Source organism: Buteo buteo, chromosome 3 (assembly GCF_964188355.1).
Source record: "Buteo buteo chromosome 3, bButBut1.hap1.1, whole genome shotgun sequence".
NCBI classification, from domain to species: Eukaryota; Metazoa; Chordata; class Aves; order Accipitriformes; family Accipitridae; genus Buteo; species Buteo buteo.
Window position 1 is genome coordinate 57,978,209 of NC_134173.1, and position 26,500 is coordinate 58,004,708.

General features: G+C 39.5%; 1 protein-coding gene across 4 annotated transcripts in view; it reads left to right on the forward strand.

The window, feature by feature from the left end:
* OXR1 (oxidation resistance 1) overlaps window positions 1–26,500 on the forward strand; it is a 299,313-nt gene that overhangs the window by 67,522 nt on the left and 205,291 nt on the right. The window contains exon 5 of one of the 4 annotated variants that reach the window (XM_075023810.1): window positions 1,409–1,512. The exons of the other annotated variants lie outside the window; for them this stretch is intronic. The gene's annotated coding sequence lies outside the window, so the exon portion shown is untranslated. The remainder of the gene's footprint in view (window positions 1–1,408; window positions 1,513–26,500) is intronic. 4 annotated transcript variants of the gene reach the window in all.

Here is a 26,500-nt window from a genome sequence, read left to right on the forward strand (position 1 = left end):
GGAAGGCTGAGACATGGCAGAGAAGTTCTAGCTTAAACTTGGCTAAAAGGGGGTTTGGCTGCAGACCTGGCTGTGGAGAGCTGGAACAGAAACAGACTTAGTGAAGGGGGAGCTCAGGAAGGGCTTGCCTCCTGCTAGCTAGAGGAGGGAGAACTGTATGGGATTATGTAGAGTATTGCAGGTGATTGGATCTTCCAGATATTTGCAGGGTAATAAACAAGCTTTGAAGAAAGGACAATAAGCTAATTGTGGCTTGGTTTCTATCTCCATGTGATAAAACCACTTCCTACTTAGTAAAATTCTATGAAAACTATAAATCCCAGGCCTGTTGGCACTGGATACTAGCTGTGCTTGGTACCTCCTTTTGCATATTCCAGCCTTTCTGTCCTCTCCAGGTGGAAAGGATGGGATCTGCAGCCATTTGCTCTCTGCTACACAGGTGAATGTTGCTTCTTAGGTGCAGAGGACAGAGGTAACAAGCTTCCAGCTGATTTTATATGGGCTTATGTGCAATAAAAAAGAGTGCAACAAGTGCAGCACTGCTAATTATCACACAATGATGATAATGATAAATAATAATGATACAATGTATATTATAAAATGAAAATAATAAAATGTCTAATAATGATTAGCATATTAGAAAGTGTGGAAGATTTCTTAAGAGTGTTGTATGTTTGGAAAGTGGGGTTTGTTAGTGCACTTGTCAGTACTAGAGTCTTGTGACTTACGCAGTAGGTGAGAGACACAAGCAGTATGTTAAGTGTAAGATGCTTAGCCCTTCATTGTGTACAGAAAACAGTAACCCAGTAAATGGCAAATATTGGCCATCCCCTTAGAATTACCTCTTTTTCTAAAAGCAAGATCTTCACACATTTACTTTCCTTATCCCAAAGAGAGATAGTATCTTCTTTTCTTTCCCTCAGAAGACTTTCTATTTGCATGATTAATATGTTTCTTGCATATCGTGAAGAGGGAATCTCTGCTTCACTCTGATATCCATGCTGACTCCCCATCATTTGCTCTCCAAACTAACATAAGGACTATTTATGTTTGCAACAAAAAGAAATCATGCTGGTTTTGAGTGTGGTTTTCTTGTTGACATTTTAGAAACTGTTTCAGGCTCTTCTTCTTAATATTTAGGCAAACTAAAATGTTGCTTTTTGTGGTGTTGCTGTTGACATTTTCTAAGGGAATTGCTGAAGATGTTAACAACTTCCCAGCACAGGCATGCTGTAATGGAATTAGTTCTTTGCTTGTGGCCCTGACACAAATTCCCCTTAACGGATGCTTTTGCTGAAAGTAATGTGATTGTGATAACTTATGTGAGTTGGGGTAAATGTGAATCAGTCCTGGCTATTTTGGGGAGCCTAAATGTCTGCTAAACTCCTTAGTGTTTTGCTTCTTGCAGATATAACAAGCAGAAGGTGCCAATTCATTGTGTGCATCGGAGCCCCTGTGTGCTGCACAAACATCTGCAGTGCAGAGCAGGAAGAAAGCCCACGAGGAGCATTGGTAATTGGCTAAGTCTGACAGCCAGGAGAGCTTGTAACTCAACCAATAGAAATTGGTCAGCTAGAGGTTTGGCTAATTTTGAAGCCAGTAGCCACGAAAAACAATCATATAGCAGAACTTGCCCTTGTATGTGTAATGTATACCCCAAGGGCACTGTAGGTTAGACACAGATTGATGTTATTGTGGGTTTGCTTTTTTAAGCCGTGCTTTTGAACCTGTGTACTGCTGTGTCTTTCATATCTGGTCAGTACAAACAGTGCATAATTATGTTAGCAATTAACCCAGGACTATCCATTTAGGGAATTTGTTTAACCTTTTATGTGTGAAGGTTTTGAAGACTCTTCAAGCAGTTTGGGTTTTGTTCTGGAATCCCTGTTTAAAAGTATGAAGCTCTTACATGCAACCCCACAGCCAGCTTAGCCTGTGGTCTGTATTAAAAATACCCACATTGTTATCTACAAGAATCAGCTATAGCTTACAATCTTTTAGCAGTACAGTATCTTTTTCTGACTGGTCACCATGTATTGCAGCTATGGAACAAATTTTCGTCAAAACACTTTGCTGTTTTAAAATCTTTTCAATTGAAAAGCAGTTCTGTTTCTGGGATTATCCTAACCTCAGCTCTTATATCCTCTGCATTTTCAGTGAAACTGTAGAGAAACTTGTTTGCAAGACAGTCGTGCAGCAGCATTTTGGCCATGTTGTTTGTTCCATTTCTTAGCCCTTCGGCGGAGGCTTGGGGAGAGGCAGCCTTTGTTGGTGTGCGGCTGTTTCCCTGCGTTGAAAAAGAACAAAAACTGTCAGGAAGAAAGATATTCATCCTAAGGGTAGACTCCAGTTACATTAAATAGAATAGCAGCCACTTGGAGATGGGACTGGAAGGCAGCCAAAAGGACACTGTGAAATTTTTCAATAGTCTGTCCCTATGCCTGTCTTCCAGTGATCGACAGAGAATGTAATTTCAACCTTCAAACTATTCACTGCAACCAAAGGGAACTGAATGCTTTTCCAGCTCTATTTTAAAGAGTGTTGTAACCTAGATGAGAAGATAGTCTTCTCTCAAACGTGCGTGCTGTTCTACTCTTGCAGTAAATCATTGCAGATATTACTACTTACTGGTTTAAGTAAATTGTCCTTTTGACTGTCTTGTATGTGTTTCATAAGGAAACAATTTGGCCTTGACCAGGAGATATAACATAATTTCCATGGGTGTTTTGATTAAGGATTTCTCAGATGGTCCTTGCTGCTTGTAACATTAGGTGGAGGCGGTCAGCCTGGAATCACCAAGTGAAGTCACGTTTTGAGGCATTAGTGTAGTGACGAGATCAACTGGCTTTCCTTGTAATGGCTGCAAAAGCATTTAATTATATGCTGTAACTTCTTTATCAAAATCTCTCAGATTTATGTTTGTAAAGGCAGATAGCCCGTGATTTACAGCAAGATTACAGCCTCACAAATCCTCAGCAATTTTAGGCGTGTATTTGCAGTAAAATCTATTCCTTCCGTGGGAGAGATCTGTATAGCCTCATGTCATTGTATGCGAGGTGTAACCCATTGAACCTGTTGGTTCATCTCAGCTGAAGCAAGATCAGAACCTGGTCTGCTGTCACTTGGTTTCAGGCACTGCTGTTCCCTCCCCAGTGGGATCTCTACATATGTCTTCTGAGGAAGAGGAGGAGCTGAGCCCTTTTAAATTTTAAAACATTGCATTTTAGTGAAAGTGGTGATATGAGGATGTAAAAAAAATAAAAAGTTGGATTACCTAGATGGTTCCTTAATAAAAAATCTCCTTCCTACTGTCAAATATTTGGGATCTTCTCTGCTACATTATGTGTATTCTAATATTTGTGCAGTGCAGTGTTTGTGTTTTCTGCTGAAATGTAGAGTTGTATTTGTAATGCCATTTAAATAAAGGCAACACCCTGCCTCTTCTTTCTATACATATTGGTAGTGAAATAGTTGCTTCAGTAAATAGGAAAGCAAAGAGTTGGGAAGTTCCCTCTGTGAATATGTTTTGGATGTAAAGAAGTAAAGATGACATTCAGCTTCAGAAATATGAGCTGTAGGATTCAGGAATTTAAAATCATAGGTGCAATAGGTATACATATGGGTTCAGTTACCATTGAATAGTGATTTTTCAAAACCTTTAAGGTACTTTATTCTCAGCTTCCCACAGAGTAACCTGCTCTGTTTTGCAGGTAGGTGTCAAAGTACAGGGAGGTAAATGATCTGCCCAAAGTCCTGTAGTCCCGCCCAGGCCATGGACAATCCCTGAAAGAGCCACTAAGTATGGCACTTATTATGAGATATATGGAGTGTTGCACAAATGTAGAGTCTTGTCTAAAGTCCCCAGTGACCACAGCTAGTAATTATGAAGAGCAGCAGTTACCACTGTGAGTAGTCCATTAGCTTCTACAGAAACTGTGTTGGTGGATTCAAGAGTAAAATGTGTCCTTCTATTTTTTCATTAAATGGAGGTAGGGCTGCATTCTGCAGTGCTAAAAGTCTGGATTTATGACATGTTAGCAGCTAAAGTGCTCTTCAGGCCAGATAGTTTTACCCAATAAAATTTTTAAATTTTTGGCAGATAGAGGAGAAAGAGCCATTTAATAGCCACCTTTAAATTCGTTATTTGGTAAACACACTAGAATCTAGCACTCTGGCTCAGATTTCTGTCTCTCACTGTGCTTGTGCAGAGTCTGTTCCTTCTAAAGACCATGATCTATGAGATGAAAATAATGACAGATGTTTTCTGTAACATGGATGGCATGGCTTGCTGGCATGGGACTCCAGGACTTAAAATGGGCACTGCTCTTAGCCATGTCCCTCCCAGGGGGTCTTTGGGAAGACAGGGCACCATTCAGCCAGAGCTGCATCTTACACCTCAGCGTTACACAGGCCTGCAGATGCTGATTACTTCCCAATCTGTTTGTCATTAAATGTTCATAAAATTTTCTATTATAACTCCTTTCTGAAAACATCTAGTTGGTTATAAATACTCTGCTTTCCCTTTTTTTTTTTTTTCTCTCTGTGCAAATTATGGTAAATAAATGAGGGCCAGGAAGACTGAATGAATAAAGGAAGGAGACAAAAAAAAGAGAGGTGAAAGGAGTGGGGGGAGTATGAAAGAGTGAATGAGAACAAGGGACAGAGCTGAGAAAAAATGAAGTTACATATGTATAAACATTTTGGTGGCTCTAGGAAAATGAATAGATTCAGGATTATAAGTTAAGGAAAGAGGTTGCACAACAGAAATCGAAATGTTTTAAATATGGGAAAAACACTCCAGGTATCTTACATCATAGTAATAAGTTTTAGTTTCTTCTGCAGTATTTAAGTGTAGAAAATCAGATTAAAGCAAAAATAGAAAAAGGAAGACTGAATAGTGGACTGCAGAATGAAGGAAAAGGCGATCAGATGAGGAAGAAGAGCATAGAGGGAAGGCTGCCTAACTTGGCTTTTCTCTAGTGCATTTTATGCTCCAGGTCAATATTTAGGGCCCCAAACATTTTCAGACTGCCTCTCCTAGTACTGTTTTTTAAGGACACAAATACTTTCTTAAATCATTTTGTGGTTTTCATTCTTTTTGAGGTATGATTCAAAATACAGTAGTTAAAAGATTTATTTTGTATACATTTTAGCTGTCTTTCCTCATTCCTCTCTCCTTTCACAGAACTATGCATTTTTTTTACAAAAAGGGAAAAATAAGACTTTTTTTTTTTCCTTTAGGAAAGGGGGCAGCAGTTAGCATAGCATAGGGAAGTGTGGACTAGCTGGACCTTGACATTTTCAGTAGCTAATTCTCCAGTTTTTTTCAGGTACAAGGTACCATATTCAGTTCTGGGGTCCCCAATATGAAGCTGTTGGAGCAGGTCCAGAGGAGGGCCACAAAAATGGTCAGAGGGCTGGAACACCTCTCCTATGAAGAAAGGCTGAGAGAGTTGGGGTTGTTCAGCCTGGAGAAGAGAAGGCTCCAGGGAGACCTTGTTACGGCCTTTCACTATATGACGGGGGCTTATAAGAAACATGGAGAGAGACTTTTTACAAGGGCCTCTAGTGACAGGACAAGGGGCAATGTATTTAAACTGAAAGAGTTTAGACTGGATATAAGGAAGAATTTTTTATGATGAGGGTGGGGAGATACTGGACCTGGTTGCCCGAGGAAGTGGTGGCTGCCACCTCCCTGGAAGTGTTCAAGGCCAGGCTGGATGGGGCTCTGAGCAACCTGGTCTAGTGGAAGGTGTCCCTGCCCGTGGCAGGGGGAGTTGGACTAGATCTTTAAAGGTCCCTTCCAACCCAAACCATTCTGTGATTCTATGAGTCTATATTCCTTGTAGCTCAGGGGCTCTGACCTCTTGAACATCAAAAGGTTTTCTCTATTGATTAGCTTAGTAATTTATAAAAGTTTTACCAGTTCTATTGGTATTTATCTCTTATTTGAAAGGAACTTCTCCATTTAGATAATTCTAAACCCACCCTTAGTATCTCTTCAGTAAAGGTTGTACTAGAAATATCATCGTTACCTTGGTATCACATGATATCACTGCAATACAAACCCCGTTGATAGAGGAACACAAATGAAACCCGTAACAGAACTCCTGTAGCATGACTGTTGTGGAGCCAGAATAACACTCCTTGTATGCGATTCTTTTGGGCTTTATTATTCTAATAAATTTTCTATTTTTCCATTTTACATCTAACATTCCTACCTTTATAACACTGTGAAGAAAATGATAGAGCAATTGAACGAAAACATCTTTCAATTTCTTTGTGTATCATGTTTGTTCTTTTCAGCTAATAAATGGACCTGAGCATTGATGTTCTTGAGTATGAAGATAACCCAGCTTAGGGTGATGCTGTTGATTCTGAAGAAAATGTTTTTGTAATTAGCCTTACAAGGAAGTTTCTTGATTGACATTTGCACTTTGTTTTGTTATAGGCAATAATAAGTGGATGCAATGCTTCCAAGGGTTAGAACTGCAAAGCCCATATCTGGGATGACACTTAAGAACCCATCTGCTAGATGTTTCTTTGCACCATATTATCTGGTAAAAGCAGGAGTTAAGGAGCATCCAGAGTTGCTTAGCACCTGACAGGATAAGGCCCTCTAAAATTGCCTCTTCCTATCCCCAGCTTCTGAATCCATTTCCACTGACATTTTGAATAATTTTCTAACATGGTAGCTAGACAATGCTTGTCCTTGATTCAGTGAGAATGTTCTTTCCTAAAGTGAAATTTTAAATATAGTCTCAAAACTGTATCTGTTTTTTCTATGAGTATGAGATTAATCTTCCTGTTAGGTTTCTTCTGCTCTTAAATTTGTCTCCTATCTGTAGCCATTTTCACATTAATGTCAAGTTTACACTGTTTTATGGTTCAAAGTAAGTGATATTTTGGGTGGAATGGAACAAAAATCCAGTCTAAATGAGCTGATCTGATAATATGCCAAAAAATAACCAGTTATTTCACTAGAAGCATGTTTTCCATATTCTTAGAGGCTGTAGAATTTCCATCAGTAGTGTTAAGAACAGAAGATAGAATTATAATATAGGTCACTTATTAGTGAAGCTTTAATTTCCTATACTGAAATGTAACTAGGTAGTGTAATATCAGTGATATTGTCTGTCATGTGATATGGAAACGTGCCTATTTGCATATACGCTGTCTCCATGTATAGTATTGCCTTCACAATAATTGTTTCATTTGGAGGTTCCTTACATAGTGTTTGGGTTTTCAAAACAGCACATCTGTCTAATCTTCCTGATCAGACCTATCTGTCTGGTCAGCTCTGTGAATATATAAAAATGCGCATCTGATTAATGAGTATTTTGTTGCTAGGGCCTGATTTTCAATGCCAATTTGAGAAAGCTGACCTGTGTCTGTACAGAGGAAGTAAAGTTGTGCTGGTTCTTGATGTTCACAATGTAGAAGAGGTCGGAGGGAAATACAGACAATGTTATGTTTGTTTGAATCTCTAGGAAGTAGAAGAGCAGCAAAAGGATAAAGTACACAAAACAATGGATGGCATTAGAAGAGATAATTTAATGCCCATACTACTTTTTGTATTATAAGGCAAAACATTCATTTAAAAGAATTTAAAAGGTGATGGTTTCATGCCTACCAAAAATATATATACTTTTTTAACACAAAAAGTAATTAACCTGGGGAGCTGATGCCACAGAGGCAAAAGGTCTAGGGAGTTCAAAAAGGCCTTCACGTTCACTTAGCAGTAATGAAACACCCAAGATTTTGTTAAAACAGGGTGATGTTTTTTCTAAAGAATAGCAGAAAAATCCTCATTGCTCAGGGAATGAAACTTCTGGCTGACTACAGTTTGGAGGAAGCTTTCCTTGGGTTCTGCTCATTGGTGCTGGCTGCTTGTCAATAATAGGACCCCCATTCTCACCCTGGATTTCTACACTGTTTTTTGTAGTGTTTTAATTCCCTTTATGTGATGGGGCTAAATCTGGACACAGAACCCTAAAAGCATTGTCTTCTGCCAAGGTTACATCTAAGGTCATGGCCAAGCAGAGTAGAGTGCAGAAACCACAGCTAGAGCCCACCACTCCATCCACTTCCCATTTCTGCAGTGAAGGAAAAGCTTATTAGATGAAGGTCTAATGAGTCACATCAGCTGGCATTTCATCTGCCATAATAGTGGACCACAGTCAAAACATAATAATTCATATTTCTGTGTGTGGTGTTTATGTACAACTGAACAAAAATTTACTCACAAAATTAAGACATGTATTGCTATTATTGCCTCTTTGTTTTTGTTCTAGTTTCTCTTGGGTCATAAAGAGGGTGTGCCTTTTCAGTTCAGCATAGAATTACTTCATCTAATAGAATGTTTTTGGGTTTTTTTTTCCCTGATTATTTTTGTTTTGCCTTTATACAATAGTTAAATGTTTGCTCCATTGTGCTGATGAAAGATGTTGAGTTCAGGTTTTCAGTGCTGAAGTGCTGCTTTATTACTGCCTACTGCATACCCATCTCCATCATCTGTTTGTTCTTAAACTTGCCAATTCTTTTTAATTTGTTGTTTTTACATGTCTAAATGGATCAGTGATACCACGAGGCTGAATGGGATTGTCCCAGTCTTCTTGATTTCTTTCACACAAATTACTGACTTTTAAACTCTTTTTCAGAGTTTAATAATAGCCATTTTTGATATAACAAAAAAAGAGAGCCTAGACTTTTAAGAATATTCCAAAGAGGCTATAAAACAGACTATCAGATTACTTTTCACTTGAAATGATCATAGTGATAGAGAGTTGAAAAGAAAATTTGCATAACTTTTCAAACAGGAAAAGAAAAAAGACAAGATTGATATCATTATATCAAATGTTATGCTGAAGGGTCTTGCATTTATTTTCTTACAGTTCTCTTTGGCCTGCTGGGTTAGTGGAGGATGATAAGTCATGCTGGACTCACTTCTTCCTCTAGGTTCCAATTTTCTTTTCTCATGTTGAACTTTTAAGCATAATAATTTTCAGATGGAGAAAGGATACTTGAATTTGTCTGATTATTTGATGGTTGCAAACAATGATTACTTGAGAGTGTGATTTAGAGCTAAGAACCGTATTGGCACTAAATTTAAGCAGTCAGAAAATTCCTGGATTAAATGTAAAGATAATGTCATATTGGAAGAGCTTAGTTCCTGATGGACTGTGGAGTCTTAAATTCACTGTGTAACAGAAAAAAATGTAACTGAGAATAAAAGGAGAAAGAAACCACTACATTTTCTCCTGTGAGCCAGCTAGCAGAGAAGTTCTACAGCTTTCCTCACATTTTATACCTGGACTTAAAATATTCACATACAAAATACAGAAGTCATCAAATATTCCATATACAAGGTGGAATTCACAGGTCTGATTTTCTTCTGAGGGACATCCCTCTTTCTATAGACCTTTAATACTGTGGAGTAATTTCCTGGAAGGTACAGGAAAGAACATGAAAAGTGATAAACTGAAGAGAATTCAAAAAAGAAACACGAAGCAGATGGATTGACAAGTTATGGATGTGATTTTGGTCCATGACATTATAATAACGCTTCTCAGTGGTTATACCCTGAGGATAACGAATATATCTTTATTCCTGTTTCTCATCCTCACCCTCCCTTCACATGCATCACCCAGTGAGTTAACAGTGGGCTTTCTGGTCATGAGATTAGACTCTCATTTATAAGTTACATGAGCTTAATGCTAAATCCCAGCTCTGAATGGATTTGTGTAATACAGGAGAGGGAACTCCATTCTCTTTGTAGGTGAATGTTCATTTGAATATTGTTTAAAATAGGAGTGACTTGAGGAAAAAAAAAGCCTAATTCCCAGAGGAAATTACTGGGGCATCTAGTTTGATAAAGGAGCTTTTAATTTTTCTGCATTGGATGTCATCTTACAAAATTGCTGACAATTTTGCTGCTGATGTTAGCAGAAGCAGGTTAAATGCCTGGATGATTTCTTTATTAATTGATGTTAGTGTTAGGAATTATCTCCTTATTTTAGCTTGACTTCATTCTTTCTCTTGTGTTCTTTATCACAATTCATGGTAGCAAAAAGGCTTGGAAAGGATTATTAAGTCTCTCCCTCTGCCACTTAAAACTGTTACCCATGTTACATCTTTATAGTAATTGCTTAAATACCCCTTTCTGTCATCCTCATTTTCTAAGACTTTCTTTCTGTATGGACATATAGAATAGTTCTAAGGGAATGTACAAACATATTAGGGGAAGCTTTTTTATTCTCCTCCATATCTCCCAGCAGCCAGCCCCACTTCCGGAGCAGGAACACTGTGATAATATATCACAGGCTTGTTATATTAATTACTGTACAATATATCACAAGCTGCTAAGGTCTTGTTCTACAATAAGGCTACCAGTTGTAATGGCACCATAAGGAGATTTAGTAGCATTCATGCAGAACCCACTTCGTCACTGCTTTATAGTATGTGAGATAACAGTTCAATAAATATTCAGGGCCAGCCTAGATGAACTGAACATTGAATATGAAATTTAAAACACTTCTTTGGTTTCTTGCCAAAGGTATTGAACACATACTGTGCATTTGCAACTCCTGCTTGATCAGGATTTGGGTTTTGTTCCTTAGACAAATGATCGTATTGCTACATTAATTGCAAGTTGACTTCAGATTATTTTGCTATAATTATTACCTTTGTTGGAGGCAGGTTTTAAACCAACAAACACGTGACCATTTATTACTCACAGAATGTGATTAGAATCACTATTAGAATCACTGGAATATGTTACAAACTAAGCATTCCGACTTCAAAAGGAATTGCACATTTAGGCAATTCTATAATATTTTCTTAAAGCCAAACTAAGCTGATTCCACATGACAGCAGTCTTAATGAGGCTCAATAAACAGTACAGTTTGTAACCTCAGGCCAACGGCTGAGCAGAAGCCGAGAGCAGTGCTACAGCTTTAGTGAACCCATTACTGTGAAAGATGCTGGATCCTACAGCAGCCTGAGTCACTCATTGCACAAGAGATGAAGCTCCAATAAATACAAATGAATATCCAAGGTGATGGGTGACAACTTTGTGCATATGTGAGTTTCTCTGATTTGACAGTGGCTTGATATGGTCTTAAGGCATGTGGCTTACTAGCAGCCATTTACATTTTTAGCCATTGAAACTTCTGTTTTACTTGCAGACATCACCATTTGGGGCTCGTGGTTTCGTATATGTATTAAAAATTTCCTTTGCTTACTTTTTGGGCCTAATTCTCAGAGCTACTCAAGATCTAGAACAATCCCTATAGTCTGTTAAGACAGTCAATGATGCTGAAATGCATATGTGTTTTCTGCCAAGTTATGCTTATTTTTGTTAAATTCTTCTGAAGGTGAATTGATATAGGAGCTTGCGTGGGTGTGACGTCTTCAGTCACTTGATGACAAGAAAGTAGTCTTGAGCTGCTTATGGCAAACCCTGTTGCAGGCCCATTCATTCCCTTAAGTTGAAAACAATGAGTAAATTACTCTGTCTTGGTTTTTTATTTTGCTAGTCCTTTAATTTTTCCTATCCACTTTTTAAAAGCAGTTATTTTTAATAAATAACCCTGAATTTGTTCTTTCATTTGGAGACTTTGGTACATCTGCAAGGAAACACTATAATCAGTTGCTGGAGTCAGATACAATATTAGCACATGTTAAAACAAGCTCTTCTCTAGCACTGATGTAATATAAACTGGTTAACGTTCTGCAGTATTCCTGCTTTTGCAATGTTGTGGATAAAAATTGGTAGTGATACTGAATTATCATAAATTTACCATGCAACTGTCTGTTGAGGTATGGGATAGGATTATCAAATCCTTCCATCTCTTACTTTGCCCAGATTAAAATTTGAGTACTATGAAACTCCCAGCCTTAAGCTACCTCATGTTTAACACTGCGGGAGAAGTATTCTGGGATTTTGAGCCCAGCACAACTTGAGGCCAGTTTAAATCACACAGTCACCTCCTGAGTCACAAGCTTCCCACAGCTGTGGGTTGTTTCCTACCCTTGGGGCTGATCTCAGCCCATCTCCCCCCACCAGCACATCCACTGACCTGGAGCTCCATGAGGATCCTCCAGAAACAGTCTGCATCCCCCGTGAACAAGGAGAGGAAATAGTGGTTAAAAGACCACAAGAGGCAATGTAACTCCTCTTTTAAGGTGCTGTGGCTGTCCTAGTCAGGAACATACTCCTGAAGGGTCTCTGGAAATACAGTACAAATGGATTTAGGGACTGAAAAGAATAGGAAGGAGCAGAGCTGTGTTATTTAAGCTTGAAGTGAACAGGGTTGCTGAACCAACTTCACAGCTGTTTCTATGCATCAAAGGTATAGACCAAATTAAACAGAAGAGATGGTGGCACAGGATAAAAAAATTGGTATTGTACAAGAAAACAGGCAGAGATTTGTTTACATTGGTGGGAATAGTATATAATGTGCTGGGCTGTTTATTCCTATTTCCCTGAGGTAATCTTATCAAAAAACCTTAAATCTGAGCAGTTAACCCTGTGTGCCAAATTTGTGATTCTTAAATAAGTTTTATGTGTCAGCTTTGCAAAGTTGCTGAATCACAGTTTAATTGATTAACGCTGAAATACAGGCTGATAAAAGGTTTACCATTTATGCTTTTGATCTTCAACCTAGTAAGATTGCAGAAAAAGATGTTAACATAACACGGATCTAGTGCAAAAAGATTATTCAATCAGATGCTGTTCCCTATTTAGTGCAGTTAAATTACTGAATGGCAACAACAAAGCATAAGTTGTCATCTGCTGACATTTAATTCCGTGGAAAACAGGAAAAATGCAGTCTTAGAAAGTGAGATCAGAGTCACTAGGGATTTTCAGAGATATAAAGAGAGAGATAAACACAACAAAAATCAATATGGTTAGTGTCCTGGTCTCTATTGCCACTTCACAAGATGATATGGTTTGTATTTACAGTTGGGAATGATGTCCTCAAATAGTGGTGGCATTGCAAGAAGTGGTCTGGTGGCCACTTAACATCATCACTCAGACTGTGAAGAGACAAACCACAGTTTTTCTAATCACTGGAGGAGGGGAAATCAATGATACTAATACACTATTTTTCCTTAGAAGGCGTCAGGCATGGTATGGTGCTGACTGAGATGTCTGAGCCAAGTCACAAAATGCAAAATGAACTTCTACTGGGTAGATCAAACATTCGGAGTTCCAGGCGGCAGTGTCCATAATGTGAGATTAAACAAGTGTTGCTAGTTTAGTTTTGCAAGCAGATTGATAGTTGGTATTTGAAATTGTTCTATAAGTGGCTATCATTCATGGTTATCTTCATAGAACATAGTAAATGTTTCCTTCCAAAGGAGGCTGGCATGAAAATAGTTGCTGTGTTAGCAGAATTATAGTGTCATTGCCCATTGAGTGTCCCTGCTAGGTTAAAATACACATATGCAAGGAAGACGGTCGTCGTCATCTTCCTTGCCTGTGGTAAGCCAGAGGTTTTATAGGCCTAAAGCTATTTAAAAAAAGAAGTAGGTAACTGATCCTAACATATTATTCAGGAAAATTTTTGCTTGGAGTAAGGCTGGGTGTTTGAGGTCTCTAGTTGCTAAACCATGAGTGACTTAGTAATAAGGTGTAGCAGTATTGCCATGACTTTTGAAATGTCTGTAGGCATCTCTGTCACACAAATGTGATGCCATGGCTTTGTGCAGCTTGTTGTGATGTAGCATCTGGACTAATGCTAGGCCTGAACTTTAAATGATCATGTATTCTAAAGAAATTGGCACCTGACGCCTTTTCCAGTGTTGCTGTTTCTGTGCTCAGGAGTACGTGATTGCTGACTTGGGGAAACGAACAGGGCAGCTGTGCAGAACTCCAGAATTTCCATTGTTCCACATTACAAGTCACTGGCTTATTTATTGAATCAGAATTTACTGCTGTTCCCCATCTCCGTAGAAGTTTAAAAGGACAAAAAGCTAAAATGGACTATAAATCCAGAGCATAATCTCTTATGATGCATATGTCTGTAGGCCCTGAGGCCAGTCTTCCTGAAGGTATCCCATGGGAAGTCAAGGATCACTCCAGTTTGCCTGTTGTACCTTGTGATGTATTCCTGCCACTGTGATAATAAATCAAGAGATGAAGTAATTTGTTTCTGAGTGGAGATGGATGAGGCACATATAATAGTCCATGCCAGGCCTCAGACATTTTCCCCTAGTGGAAGGAGAGCTCTCTCTCCTCTCCATTATTATCACCTATGTTTGTGATGCCTGCGACAGATTTTGGGTGGGCGGGGAAATTGTACTGGCTGGGGTCTCATCACGTTGCACATGTGATCGTGGCCAACAACATGTGAAACCCCCTACCCTCAGCCCACTGAGGGGTAAGCCAGCCCTGCTGCACTTTGCCTTGTGCAAGGCACAAGGCGGTGCGGGAGAAGACCTCTCAGCAATCCGGCTGGGGCGGATGGGCAGTACTGGGAATGAAGGGCAAGGAGCGGTGGCTGTTGATATCCTTACTGATTCATTCTCCCTTTGCCTTGAGAATCGCAAGCTCACTTCTGTGTACTTCAGTTATTAAAAATTACGTTCTAAGTTCCTAACTGCAGGCAAGTTTTTATGAGTGAGTGGTGTAATTCTTGTGATCAGAGCATGAGCTTTGTTTTTTTCAGAATAATATACAAGCAGCAATGAATTGCTCCCATGTCTGTTGAAGCTTTTCTTTGATTCTGAATACCAGAGACATAATCCCCTTTCTTTTTTCTTCTCAAATTAGATTTGCTGTTTGATCGATACTCCTTTTAGAAGGAAATTCAGATATGAAAGCCTGGGGGCAGTGATAATCTGGAAAAAGATATTTGCTATCAGTTTGTGTTGACTTCATTGTTCTGGCTAGGAGGACTTCATTTGGCCTGAATAGCCAGCCTGGACTACTGCAAACTGGTAACTGGGTCAAAAATGAATAGTATTTTCTTAAATTGTCACTTGAGTCATTATTGTCATTGTAATTATTTTGATGACATACTCAAAACAATTGATCGTTATATAGTACAGCTATTGTTCTGCTGCTGTCATGCTGGTTTTCTAAAATAAGAAGGTTTATTTATTTAGATCTTGATTTATACATGCAGTAAATGACAGACAGCTTTCACTCCTAGGTAATGACAGAACTTCAGAATGATATCAGATACTTTAAAGTATTTTTAACATTAGAGGTTCCTTTTTAGCCAGAAGGTAGAAGATGCTCATAAGGAATGTTAGACTGCAAGAGACCTAAACTCAGAGCATTGTACCCAGGAGGCAGAAGGCCAGAAGTGCTCATGTAAGTCAACACCATCCCATTACAAACAAGCAAAACTTCAATTTAAGCTCACTGAGAATCTTGTCTGTAGGGTTTTTGCCTTAATTTAAATTTACTTTTAGGGCACCGATGGGGAAGCCTGTTTTATTCATGGATAGTAATGGCTTCAGCAGAGACATTGAGTCTGATCATCAATTGTTAATTAAATTTCTAATTATTTCTAATAAGAATATAAAAAAGAAAAATGTCATATAAACCCCTGTCATATTTTATTAAGCAAGTTGACCCTCTAATTTTCATGTTTCTGCAAGAACTGTAAAAATGTCAGTTTAAATTAGATTGCAGCTTATTGATGGAGTGCTAAGGAAAGTAACCATTCCATCCTTTTTGTTTTAACGGCACAATCTCAAGCTATATCGCAACATCTTGATGAGCATTTCTATGGCAGCTAAAGCAAAGCCTTTAGCACCAGTCTCTGCACGGAGTGCGCCTGGATTTAGAATCCCTTATGCATGAAAATTCGTTAACTAAATCAGTACAACATCGATTAGCCCAAATGCTTACTTATGATGTTTCACACATTAAAATTTCTGTTGTGCAGCTTCGGTGCCGTGCTTGCTTGCTCTGGCTGGGAGCCGTGGTGGGAGAGGGCTGTGCTGGGAGCCTTGGGGCCCGTGTCAAGTGGGTCTCACATCCCCTGCTGCAGAGGCTGGGCAGCAGCTGAGGCGGTTGCTGCTCCTGCTTCTGCAGGAGGAAAAAGAACTTTTTACCCTGCCTTTGTGAGCCAGCCCCTGCAAGGAGAGGAGAAGGTGCTGGTGCCGCCGGATGGAGGCATCGCTAGCACAGCCAGCCTGTGGCTCTATGAGCGAAACAGATTGTCAGAGCCTTGCAGAGCTTCACCTGAGGAGTGTTGTAAGAGATGGTGTTCCACAAAACTCCAAAATAAAGAGCAGGGAACAAGTATGATGGTTCCTCCCTTCCTTTTCCATCTCTCTTGAATGTGAGGTAGTTGCAAACTAGAGGATCTGAAGAAAAAGGAAAGGAGAAAATGACACAAAATAGTGTAGCAGTTACCATCTTTTATCCTAAAACGTGTAGAACCAGACAATCCTCTGAGGTTATTCAGTGAAGACGTGAATTATTTTTAAAGGGGAACTGAAGTTTTTGATACTTCTATCTGAGTTTTTAAAATTAATCTGTGGTCTTTATCTGAGTACTTGGCATTGACAGGCAGCAGAGGAACAGCATCAACATGGCTAGAGGAGCGGGCAGTTTAGCATATGGTGCATTTGCTGCTGCTCACTTCTCTGCTGCAAATCCATGAATTGCATTTGTAATGCAAAGGGAGGGTGGGAATGCTCTGCCGCCTGCGTAACTGAGCCTCCAACATCAAGACTGGCGCTGAAAATGACATCGAAATGACATTGGCATTACCTGAAGACAAGGAGATGTACAATGGCATTAAAACAATGAAAGGAATTAAAGGAATATTTATGGGTGAGGGTAGTATTACTAATATTACTAATGATCACTGTTAGAGCTCTCAAGATGTGTGTCCATTTGATGGCAGGTGGAAGGGAAAGAGGTGAGGGTGGAGGCAGAGCTGACCCTGATAAACCCAGAAACAAGGGCAGTTATGGCAGTCAGGTGATGAGCAGTAGAAGCAACAGAGCTGATAGGAACTGTGTGGCAGGTTCGCAGTTACGGTGCTGGCTTTGTTGCTGCTGTTTCCCAATAGTCAGAGGCACTGTGGGTAGTAGCTGTTCCCTTCTCCTCCCCCAGCCAAACACCAACATCCTCCAAATTAGCAAAAGCCTAAGCTGCCTCATTCCTGCATGAGCAATGCTTTGACAGAAATGGGCTTGGGGGAAAAAAGCAAAACCAACTAGCTGGTAAGGTGAAACAGTGTCACTAATAACATAAATTATAGGACATCAGCTGTCCTCAGCAATTCTGAGTCAGATACCTGCACCAGCTGCTGTTATTAAAAATGTTGTTACTGTCGTATATGCAGATTTAGGTTTTAGAAGAAAAAAAACAAGCAGTGATACAGGAGCAGCTGCAGCTGTGGCAGGAAATAGAAATAATTTCATGAATACAGTATCTGGTTTACGTTATTAATAGTGTTTCTTGGTAATAGGAAGGAAGAGAGTTTGTGGAGTTGAAGACAGTGCAGCGGAGCTTAGTGTCTCCAGATGTCACCTTTTGTAAAGGATATTGGATATTCTGTTAAAGTGGATACACTTAAGTATGTTACTTACAGCTATTCCGTGGATATATGAAAGGACAGAGGAACTTTTCTTGGAATGGGCTTCTTTTAGTACTTTCACTGTCAGGTTGGGGGTTTTTTTTTTGTGTGTTTTTGGTCTTTTTTTTCCCCCAGCAGTAGCCTAAAAATAGTTTGAACTGTTGTGGGTTCATAAAGATACATGGTAATATAATTTGAGTAGAAGCTCTGCATGTGTTCTGGCAGGAATGTGTTAAGGTACTTAAAGACTGCCTTTGCACACTGCTAATTTGGACTGGTATTTTTAGTTGTGCTCCCAGTAGGAATGGCACTGAGTTTTAGACAGCATCTCACAGACAGCTTTGATAGCTGACTCCCAGGGGAGGGAGGTACTGCGGAGTTGTGGTAGCCATCCCAAAGGCTGATGCCTACTTTACTCTGATAAACCCAGTTTTCAATTAAATAAAATTTCCAGAAACAAAACAACCTCCTGTTCTTTCCACTGAGATGTTTGATTTTTTCCTGGAAGTTCAGAGGAAGCGATTCTGGACCAATGCTAAAGCTGTATTTATACAACTTATATGTTCTATTAACCTTAACCTGCAAATTCTCGATTGGTGTTGTCTTGTTAGTTGTGTTTGAAGATTGTGGTGGTTTTTCTCCATCTCTTCTCCTTCTGTTTGTATAACAGCAGGTTGGGAAATGAGAGAGGTAGTTTACAGAGGTCGTAATAGACTAGGTGATAGACTTAATGAAAATCTGCAGAGATGCTCAACCAAGAGTTCTTCAGATAAATTATGCAAAGAAGAAGGGGACTTAAAAGGATGGGGTTTTTATTTTTTCTAGTTTATTTTACTTACTAAAACTGCACTGTGATAAATTGTTTGCATATTTAAGTATGTCACATATGGAATAATTCTGCAGACTAATAATCATACAAATAATCTGGGATAAAAAATAATTTGTGCCACTAGAAATCATAACTTTGTGAAACATTATGTCTGTAGGACTAAAAAAAAAAGCTGTTTTTCATTTCTCTAATATTCATAATTAGAAGTACTGTTCTGTGAAGGGTTATGAAATAGTCCTATTGGGCATGCAAGGATTCCTCATGAGCAGTTCTCAGAGTTTCTAAGGTCTGACTTGGCTCTTTTACTAGTATTTGAGCTTTAAAGGGCCGGAGTCCTTGTGATCAGTGCTGCCGGGAGGCCTGCAGAGTGCCTAGTCTGTATGCTGGAGAGAGAGAAGGACTGCTCTGATGTATTGGTAGTGGACTGCAAGTGACATGCTGAGTAGATGCCTGGATTGTTTTGAAAAGTACTTGTTTGGTTTTTTTTACTGTGGTTTTGTTTTTCAAGCAACCAATTTGTATTGGTAGCCCTGAGGATACTCAATTTTGAACGATGATTTCAGAAGTAGGTTTTTTTATTACTGGGACTTCTTTGTAATTGCATTTTTTTGGGTGGGAGTGTTTAGGGAACTAAAATACCCCCAAAACTAAGCACTATGTTGATTTTTTTTTTCAGTCGTCTTTGTCATGAAAAATTCTTATACTACATCTCTGCTGGACACTGTTGTTTGCATATTACCCTGTTTTCAGTGTCTACTGCATCTCATGGCTTTTATTTCCAAAAAGTGCCAGCACTGGAAGGCAGGTGTGAGGTACAAAGTACCTGCAGCAATATATTGTAAGGCATTCTGTGACCTGTGGAGAGGCAGAGTGCAGAAGAAGCAGCAGCTGGATGGTGACAAATCCAAGAAAGCTGAACTCTCCGTTTGTGTATAGAAGACATGGGAGGCTTTGAGCTAGATCACAGTTAGGTCCTGAATTTCTGCACATTGCTCTTCGCAGTCCTCTAACTAAAAATATTTTCTGGAACAGAGAGTGCAGGCACCTTGCTTTGGATTTTCCTAACTCCTGCTGTGTTCAGTGCATCTTTCTGTTAATGAAAGCAGAGCAGGTATGACTTTGTGAACAAACCAGGCTCTTTTGTGTGGGAGAATATGGAAACACTCTAAATGTCAGGTGAATGTTCTGGGCAAAATACAGGAAGATACTCAGATAACACATGCAGACTGCTACCAGAGATTGGTTGTTCTTGAAGAACATGGGAGGTAAAAGGAGGGTGGCATAGAGGGGGACTCTCCTGGGGGCTGTGTGACAGCAACATGCATACATTGTCTATGAAGCAAAGAATTTACTCAGTATAAGTGCCCTTTATTCAGTTTGGGGTTTTGCCGTCATTTTACATAAAGGCCAGTTTGCATCGACTCTGTGGATAATGGGAGTCACCAGGCTTGGCAACACCTTTTAAGTTTGTTTTCCCTGTCTCGGGTACAGGCAGATGTATAACAATAGTGCATAGCAATGCTTGATCTTGCAGAATGACAGTGCTTATGATCTGGTGCCAACACGTGAGCACAAATCCAGCACCACCGGGGAGGCACTTCATTGGAGGGGAGAAAGGACGGGCTGGTCGTGGGGAGGCCAGCGTGGTAGCCATCCCCGTGGGAGCAGGGTGGGCAGGGCGGGTGGTGGTAGCCAGCGTCAGCCCTGAGTCCAGCGTCACCCCACAAGCTGAGGGTGGTGGGGCAGGTCTGAGGGCAGGCTGGGAGGTTGGCTCACAGGTCGGGGTCTGGATCCGTGGGTGCAAAGGCAGGCATGGGCATGGCAGCAGTACCACTGCAACATTGCTCACCCATACTGGATTTCCCTCCAATAAGTTATTCTAAAGTTTAATTTGCTTACTGTCAGGAAATTTCATCTTTTTAAGGTTTTGTTCATCTAAGCTCTGTTTACAGCTATTGAATCTTATGCCTTTGTTTGCAAGACTGGAAAGTAATTTTCCTCTAAGCGTTTTCCATGTGTAATCATATAAATTCAGTGACAATTCACCTTTCATCCTTCCCTTATGAGCTGAGTAGATTGAACTTCTTTAATTTAGCATTGCAAGGCTTATTTTTCAGCCGCAGGGTTACTTCTGTTCTCCTTCGAAGTTTTCAGGAAGTAAGTGGAAATAATAAACTTTATAATCAGAAATGTCATTCTAATCTGGTAGTGTTTTAATTCAATCATATATGAAAAGAGAAAGATTTAACTTTTTTTACCCCAGCATTGGATCCAGACCTTTATGAGAAGGCAGGCATGGCTTTGATATCTGTCTTTGAGCTGTTTCTTTCCAAGTCAAGATCTTTCACCCTTACTTGGAAACACATTATCTTGGCGAACAAAAAAAGAACATTGACTGGACAAAACCTTTTTCAGAAAGCCATGTTGACTGACATTAATTAGTTTTCTTGCATCTGATTATTGGTAAGTCACTATGATGACAACAGTGAAGAAAAATCTTAGAGGCCTTGAATTTTTCTTTGGGTGGTAAGGATACCTTTAGATAACAGTAAATACTATCACATTTTAATGAGGAGAAAAGATTTTGAACTAGCTTTTGAATCTAAAGATTTACAGTTAGTTTTAAAGTGTGTGGGGGAGAGGAGAGGGTGGCCTTTTACCCTGTGTCTCTCTAAGTCCATGTTTTGTGTTGCTGCGTTGATTGTTGGAGAAAAATACTGGATCAGTCCTGATTCAATCTGCTCATTCCTTTATTAGAACTACTGTCCAAAAACCGATGAGTTGGTGACTTTGACAGAATTACACAATAAAATCTACTATAAACAAGAAGTCAGGTTTTCTTAATGCATTTGATGCCATTCAATGATATATCTTCCCGAATCTTATTTGCAGGGTGGTTCTTGGGCACACATACTGCCACGTGGATTGAGAGCTGTCTGGCGGGCTGTCAGCAGAAAAGGCTGATCGTCTCTGCAGGGAGCTGGTGCCGAGCCGGGCGCCGCAGGGCCATTAATTCCAAACTCTTCCACCATCTGCTTTCAGGAAATAGAGAGGGGAACGTCACTGACCTTCGGGGTGTTTTTGCCTGTGGCTATTAGACAATCTTCGATACTACTGACCCCTGACTCTGAGCTCTGCCTGCAGTCCCTTTTCCTCACTCCAGCTCCCACAGTGAGCCCAAAAGAGCCCGCCCGTTAGAAACTTTATAACAGGTTTCTTCTGAGTATTATAAAACTAGTCAGAAAATTACAGAAATGATAAGTCAACCTTTTTACCCCCAGTGAGTAAGGATTCAAAAAACAAATCAAAGAATTGAACTGGACATTTCTTAAAAACAATGAGCACACGTCCCAGCTGCCCAGCGACTCCTGCAGATTCAGGTGGTGTTGCTTCCTTTGCTGTGGCGGCATGACCTGCTCCTTGTTGTGAGGCGTAGGTCTGTGCTAGCTACAAAATCACATGGAGCTATAAAATGATGAGGAACGCTGCCTGCTTGTGCACGAACTCCTTTGTCTCAGCAGCACTTATTCCCTGTGTGTGGCACTGAGCTGGAGCAGTTGTCCTGCTCTCTTTGTGTCCCAAGGAGTGGTGACAGTCTCTGCTAGCTCAGGTGTCTGGTATTTTTATATCAGAGCCTGGTTTCTGTAGTCTGAGAGGTTGAAGACTGGGAGGAATGAGCTAAAGCACTGGCACAAGAAACAATGTGGGATAAACCTTAAGCTGGAAATTGGGAGAATTTGGAACTCGCAGGTTTGCAGTTTAATGAGGGTTTTTTTGAAACACCCAATATCCTTGCTAGAGGGCTGATCTCCTTCGAGATGTGGGTGGCCAGCCATTTCTGCCTTCTGCCCAGATCTCCCAGCCGTGCAAGTGAATTGTGATGAAAATAAAATAGCCGCATTACGTAAACCTGAATGCCCTTCCAGCTGGAGAAGGGCATGAAGCTTAATATTATCGTTATGGTGGTCTCAATGGCCTTTTTTTATTGGCCACATAAGACTGTCAGCATGGGGAATGAAATGCATTTGAGACTCATGCACATCTGCACTGGCCTCTTACACTTCTAGGATTTATTTTTGAGTTCTTCCATTGTGCTCGGAGTGCTTAAAGTGTCATTTGCAAAATTAATCCTTGAAATGGAGGAAGAATACTCATTGCATTTGCAGAAATGGAGTAGGGACTAAAAGCCTCATTCAGCGAATATTGCAGATGTCATATTGTGCAAAAAAAAATTGGCAAAAATGTTAAGAATGGTCTTATTTTAAAGCCACATAAAAATTAATGGCCAATGGACACCTGAAACCTTTGAATATTTTGAAAACAACAGAAGCCTTGAATTGTCTATAGTCAATTTGAATAGTAAAGTAGCTTTTAATAGAAATGTAATGAAGAATATTTTATTAACTTTTTATTTAAGTTTTGGTTTTTTAAATGAGAGATTAAGCAAGTAGCTGTCACATTTGAATATTAGTTTGGCAGCATTTCCACTTGAAAAAGCAGAAGAAAAGAAAAATCTGTATTTAAAGTAAATTTTGATGAAAAGTTTAGAAACTCCTAAACAAAAATCTTTGGGTTTTTTTCATGAAAAAAAAAAAAGAGGGATTTTTAGGGATATTCTAAAAAAATATTTCGATCCATGAAAACTTTTTTCTGAAAAACACATTTTTTTCATTCTCATGTGATGTAAATTTGGTGCTGATAGTTTAGGGCACTGTTCTGTGGAGCTATTTGGTTAGCACTGATAGCTAAATAAGACCCAAGCAAGTAGTGGCAGAAGTTAAAGCCAAACACCTTCCTAAATGATTTATAACTTTTTTACTTTATATATTTAATTCTTTTTTTTAAGTTAGATTTTTATTATGTCAGGTGATGTTCTGCATCCAAATAGTGAGTCCCACCATAAAACTGCTATTCAAAACTGGAAACATATTGTTACTGAAATACATTATTTCTGCTAGAGTCTGCCATTAAATGATGCATTGGAAACAGTTCAGTATTTGCTGTATAATAATATTATGGAAGGGAAGTAATGAGACAGCATCCTTTTTTAGTGACTGAGCAAGTTACTAGTCTTAGAGTACATGTCTGTGTGTGAAACAGTAGCACAGGATTTTTTTGTGGTCTTTCTGCACATTGCATGTTTATGAGTCTGACATGAAAAAAAGGAACTGCCTTTAAGTCTTCTTTGACCACTTTTGTCCTCAAAGGGTGTAAATGTATGCAAATAAAATTATTGCAACATCTTATTAGTTTCTGACTCTCCTGCCTTCTCCCAGAGGCAGACCTGCAGGGGCTGGGGCATCTGCTGCTGCTCTGCAGAAGGACAGAGCTAATCATTATATTGGCATTCAGCCTCTCCCTTGTGTAATCCTTGTCCCTTCCCATGTTTCCATATTCCTTCTGTAAATATTTATGTGTTGTTTGTTTGAATTTTAAGACTGATTTTTTTTCCCTTAAGACTAATTTTCTCTAACTATTTATGCTATTACCTATTTCTGAAAGGTTTGCTTAAAACCTATAAACTCAGTTTGGGGCTATAAAACAAAACACTTTTTCTTCCTTGGCAGTGAAGACTAAGGAAAGCTAGAAATAGTTGTTTATTAAAATATTTAAACTTATTTAGAATTCAGACAGCAACTCCTGCCTGTTCAGACAAATATTTGTTCCTCCTGTGAGGGTGGCTCCCAGTGCAATCTGATAGACTGGGTACTCATGCCAGTCTCACTTCATCAGTGATTTAAAAAGCAACAAAAGTGAATATTTTGGCCAAGATCATCTTGGAAGTGAGAAAGAACCTGGAAAATACCTGGAAACTTCCATTGTTGTGGTACGCTCCTCATGAACACTGTCAGAGAGCCGGGGATTTACTTCTCTCCTTGTCATCCCTCACTGCAGGCAAAAGACTTCCACCCCACAGATCTCCCTTCAGTGCACTGAGAAGCTGAATATTCCAGGAGCAGCAGAACTCAAGCCTTGTTTTAGGCATTTAGTCTCTTACTTCCCTGCTGCACCTTGCCACAGAGCAAAGCAGGGATCCTTTTCCCAGCTTTTCTTCCTCTCTTCTTTCACCTCCTCAACTCTTAAGGTTGCATAGCACTCAGGCTGTGTGTGCAAAATATGCTGATGTTTTAGTATTTAGTTATCTTACTGTGGTCTTTCTGAGCTGTCTGGAGGTGGATGATGTAAGAAAACTCTTGCACCCTTAGTTAAGGTACTGATAATTTGTAGCAGATGCAGCACTACCGTAATTCTTACCAGGGAACTTCAGATGTCTCCTTCTCTTAATAAGTAGATGTTTACTTTTGCCTATAATAATGCATGATCCCTAGAAGAGATTATACAGTAATCAAACTGAATATTTGTAGTTTATTCTGTTTTCACAGTACTCTTAGGGGTAAAATAGATGTAGATTACATTAACTGTGTTTCTTGGTTTTGGGTTTATTTTAGTGTGGGGTTTTCTTCCTGTGTTGTACTAAAAATCTCTAAGTTGTTATTAGGAAGGCACTATTTTCTGAGTGAAAAAATAAATACCACTTGACAGTTCACAAACTAGCAAAATATGCTTTTAAACAGAAGAAGTCATTACTCCGGTAATTGGTGATGGCAGACTGGATGATCCTGATGCAGTGTGCCCAACTTTCACACGCAAAACGTTGGTCCAGCTGTCATGGTTTCTACTATCCGTGATGGCTGGAGTCTAGCAACAGCAACATGAGCATGAAACTCTTGTATTCAGGAGGCTCATACATCTTATGCCTTTGCAGTGTTTAAATGGTTGCCAGGAAAAACAAAGGAAGGCCTGTTTGGAGAGGAAGGGGGTTAGAGACAAACTGGTTCCCAGTCCATTCTGCATGTGAATAGTGCAGCAGCACTGCATGCAACAATAGCATGAATGGGAAATTTGTTTATTTTTAGCTACTTTACAGCAGTTTCCCATTTGTTCATTATTCTGAATGTAAGCTTGCTAGCTGCAGGCTTCTGTATCTATGTGGGCAGTGGGAATGCACGTAGAAAGAAAATGTATGTTAGGAGCAGAGCTGGAGAGGTTTTTAGCAAGAATGGGCTAACCTAGAGAAACTTACTTCCATGCACTGATTATATATTTGTTTGAATCTTTAAGTTATTAGCCCTAATAGGGTCATCCCTGTTTGGGATGATGACAGTTGTCACCTTAGTAACTCCTTCCAATTTACATTGCTACTGTGAGCAATTTTCTGTTGTGCTGAGGAATAAATCTCCTTATGCATCAGGTGCACTGGAATTTCAGTAAGAAAGTTATTTCACATTCCTTCCATCCGTTGTGCTTCTCAAACCTGTAGCTACATGGGAGGAATGTGGAAAGTACAAATTATAGGTCCTATGATTCCTGGCAAAACTATTAGCAAAATATTAATGCATTGGGGGTAGATATTTCTGAAACTGCTACTGCTGTGGCTACTTCTCATGAAGAAAAGTTTCATTTTTCTCAGGAGTCCAATATAAGAAAACAATATATGCAAACTTGAAATGAGTGTGTGATATAAATCTATTAAAAGGGCATTTGCAACTAGATCTCCTCCTTCTTTGGACTCGTTGGATTTTTGTGATGTGCAGAAGAGAGTTCCTGAGCAATACTTTGCTCTAGAAGCCAGCTGCTGAACTTCTGCTGCTGGGCTTTGGTTTCTGGTTGTTTTTTTCCTTCTTGTCACTGGTTCTTTATGTTGGCCAAGGACACTTTTTCCAGCTTTTAAACATGAATTCTCAGATTTGGGTTAAGTGTAACAGCTTTTTATCCCTTTGTAATTAAAGTTTTTATGCACTGTGCCATGTGGTAGGCTGTGACAGAAGGCTATAACCAGCAAGAATGTGTTTTTTTTTCCCTTGGGGAGACCCTTCGAACACAAAATGTTTGTAGGAGACACATGGTAACCAGCTCTGCGCAGCATCACAGCCTCCCCTGTTCTCCAGGGTCATGTTGGCTGGGCAAGCCAGTGAGTTACATCTGAAATAGGGAGTTTTGTAGGAGGAGAGATGCTGCATTAGTATAATAAAATGCATGAATCGCCAGCATCAGAGAAATGAGAGAGGAGGGCAGCAATAGAGGTTAGTTTCATATACCTCAAATCTGATAGATTGGT